Source organism: Amphimedon queenslandica, unplaced genomic scaffold (genome assembly GCF_000090795.2).
Source record: "Amphimedon queenslandica unplaced genomic scaffold, v1.1 AMPQUscaffold_13162, whole genome shotgun sequence".
Taxonomy (NCBI): Eukaryota; Metazoa; Porifera; class Demospongiae; order Haplosclerida; family Niphatidae; genus Amphimedon; species Amphimedon queenslandica.
Window position 1 is genome coordinate 73,730 of NW_003546602.1, and position 4,160 is coordinate 77,889.

A 4,160-nucleotide genomic window follows, 5' to 3' on the forward strand; every position below is an offset into this window, starting at 1 on the left:
AGTTTGTCTTTATAATGGAATGACCGAAATGCATAAGGCTGGACTGAGTTTATTTTTTCCTGTTTACTTGATCTTCATTGTTGGTTTTCTTGTTATTTTGAGTAAATGCTCATCAAAAGTTTCAAATCGATTGTCTAAGTCATCAGTTCAAGTTCTTGTGACAGTTGTTCATCTTTCATTCACTCAATTACTTCAAGCAATACTCAATGTGTTTAAACCAGCAGAGATCTACATTGAAAATGAAACTTCATATCATATAAAAACAGTTTGGTATTATGATGGAACAACAGCATATGCTAGTCCAGAGCATCAATGGTTGATGATAATCACTTCAGTTGTAGTGGGATTCATATTAATTCCTTATATGGTAGTGATACTCTTTGGTAAATGTCTACTGAAACTTGACAGATCAAGAGAATACATTCGTCCCTTCTTTGAAGCAATCCATGCACCTTACAAAGCCAATAAGTGGTACTGGTTTGCAATAAATCAGCTTTTTGTACTATACGTGTATCTAATGGATACAATACAAGGATTGAAAAATTTGCGATTCTCATTGTATTTTGAGCTATTTCAATTTTTAATAATTCAAGTTTTTGTTGCATCTCAATCCTTCTTATTGCCTTTCAAAAACAAACTACTCAATGCTCTCAACATTTTCCTTCTTCTAACCATCAGTACTACATTTTACACAGCTATATATTTTTTCCATGATTATTCCAAAGAAGTTGAGGTATATATCTCAGTTTCTTTTTGCCCAGTTCTCATTATCTTCTTTCTAATCATCACCTATCATGTCCTACTGGTGACAAATAAACGGGATAAGCTACTACTACTACTGAAGACCATGAAGGCATTATTTAAGAAATTGAAAAAGAAGGGGTCATCAAGTCAAAGATGCAGTGCTGTATATGATAATGATATACAAAATACAGGCAATTATTCCCAGGCTCGTGAACCGCTCCTTGAATGGATGTCAAATTAAGTGGTGCTTCTAACATACAGTACATGTACATGTAGATTTTTTTGAGTTTATTTGTGCTCTATATTGTTGCTAATTTATTGTGTGGTTTCCTTTTTTAAAATTCATTTTCAAAAATAATACAATGCACATTATCATCAGAGGCTACAGTCTACATTATCATGATATGCAAGTTGAATACATTATTTGTGCTAAAAATTATTCATGTCTGAGATTTATTTTGATAACTCTGGAGTCACAATTTGTATGCTCTATTTTTATTATGTTTCGGTTTCAAATGAAGCAAAGTATATTAATTTTCATTGTTCTGATAGCTCTAGTTTTGATTATGTTACTCATTTAGATGCCATGGCTAAGGCTGTCATCTTCTTTCTTTTACATTTGGCTTCAGTTCATTCAAGCTCCCCTACTAATATTAGTGTCAATACTAATGATGAACTGGAGAGGCTCTTGTGTGATTACAATCCTGATCTGTACAGCAGTGATGTTATCATTACACTCAATTTTACCATCACTCGTGAAATCAGCTCAGGTGATTTCTGTACAGTTAATATCAATCATTCCCTCACTATCCAAAGTGATAGTGTTAATTCTCTTGCACACGTAAACTGCACACCAAAAAGTACCAGAGATAATGATACATTTTGGACAAGAGGTTTTGCATTCTATGGTATCAAAGGTTCCCTTACCATGAGAGGTCTCAATTTTAGCTATTGTGGTACTAACCTCACTACCTTAAATAATGAGTCCATTAATCTTATCAACTCCACCAGTTCTACTGTACACTTTACTCAATATCATGCTGCCGTACTGGTTTTCACTGATATTGGCAGTCTATTTGTAGAACACATTCATTTTATGCACTACAATGGGTTTGCTATTGTAGCAGTTAATCTCCCAAATGCTTCTCTCAATTATCTTAACGTTAAGTGGTCACAGAATCATTATTTAGCCGGTTTTGCACACATCAGTACTGGCAGTGGAGTATTGGTGCTTTTCACTAACCAGACTGCTCCACAAAATTTTTCAAGATATAGCTTAAATATTGCTAATTCTAGTTTTGAATTTAATTTTGCCTTTAATCAATATTGGCAGAAAAAACATTGTGATACTGGAGTTCATCATTTATTTAAACCATTTTTCCCTGTTATTAATGCTGCTGGTCTTACATTACTGTATGCACAACAACAGCAAAATATTAGTATACCTGCATCTGTTAACATTTTTAAAGCAAAATTTCATCTTTGTACAGGGTACTTTGCTGGTGCAATGTTAATCATTCATTTTAATTCTAAACTTGATTCACAAACAATTATCAAAGATTCCATGTTTTCAAGCAATTCATTAATATCAACTTGGCATGGAGCAGCAATTACGGGTTCCTTCATCTTCAATAAATATAACTATTCAGTTAATGAAGTTTACCATGCTTTAACAATCACAATACCAGCTTTATAAAAAATGAAGAGCCATTCCTTGCAGAACAAAAGTGGAGTGCAGGAGCAGTATATCTGTCAGTAGTTCAAAAGGAACATTCCATAAAACCACAAATAAATTTTTTATTCCAAAATGTTTTATTTGTTGGCAATATTGCATACAATCATGGAGCTGGTATGTATGTAAATATCAATCCAAATAGTATTGAATCAAATGTACATTTTGTAATGGAATCTATTACAGCATATCACAATCCTGATTCAAAAATATATGATGATTTTGTCACAGTATATCTTCCAGCAAGTGTCTTCTATTTTGTCAACATAAACAGGTTAAAAATCAATGGTTCAAAAGCATATCCTAGCAATTTATCACAAAATTATGGGTCAGTTTTTGAAATATTAAATTCGAATATTTTACTTGAAGGAGTGATACTCTTTTATAATAATACAGCTGATAATGGACCAGCATTTCGGTTGCTTGAAAATAGTCTAGTATATTTAAAAGATGGACTATGGGCTAACTTTATCAATAATAAAGCCAAATCATTAGGAGGGGCCATTTATGCTACAGGTAGTATTTTGATTATGAGTCCATGTACATTTCAGTTAGATTCAAAAAATTATAAAAATATTATTATGAACTTCACTATTTATTCGCAGAAACTTTTTTCTAATTGCTACATGTATCAAGGGGTAAATAAAACAAAAGTTTATATTACAATTTTCAATAATTCTTTAACAGATATTGTATCATATGGTACTTATATAGCAATATGTTACAACAAGCTTTCATATGCACTCTATCCTGGGGAGTTGCTACAAATACCAATCAGTGTGAATGACAGCAATCATCATCACACATTCAGTATTTTAACAATATCAGTTGCTGAAAGACAGGATAATCATCTAAAAGATATTGACTGGTTTTTTAATGGTAAGCAAGTTACATATACCACCATTATTGAGAGAACAACCAACTGTACAAATATCAATTTGACTATTCACACAGCTCATCTATCAGAAAGAAATAGAAGAGGATTGCTACTTTTTAGTATATCAAACCCAAGTACAATAGTTGGAATAAGAGTTGCACTCAATAACTGTCCACCTGGTTTCCAACTAAATTCTGCTATGGGAGCCTGTGACTGTTTACAAAACTTTAAAAAAATTGTCAACCATTATTCAAATGAAAAAGAGTTGCAGTGCAATATCAATGATTTGAATTTTACCAGACCATATAAAAATTTATGGGCTGGCTTGGACAAAAATGGTTCACTTCATTATAGCTTAAACTGTCCTCATGGCTACTGTAGCATTCACAGTCATCATGACAAACTAACATTTAATGATACTGGCTCATTTGTTGCTTCATCATCAACAAAAGATTCAGAACCATTGTGTCATGGTTCACGAACAGGAGAACTTTGTGGGAAATGCATCTCTAATTATAGTGTAGTGTTTGGCTCTACCATCTGTCTGATGTGTACCAATAAATTATGGCTTGTCTCATCAATAATTTATATAATAACTGGTCCTCTCATTGTATTCCTATTGTATACACTAAACTTAACATTATCAACTGGTACTCTTAACAGCATCATATTCTTTGCACAAGTAGCTAATGCTATGGTAGCAGGATATTTGAAAATACCATGCAGTGACTGTGGTAGTGTATCATATTACTTCATTCGATTTTCTAGTGCCTTCATATCTTGGTTGAACCTTAACCTTGGTTTTCC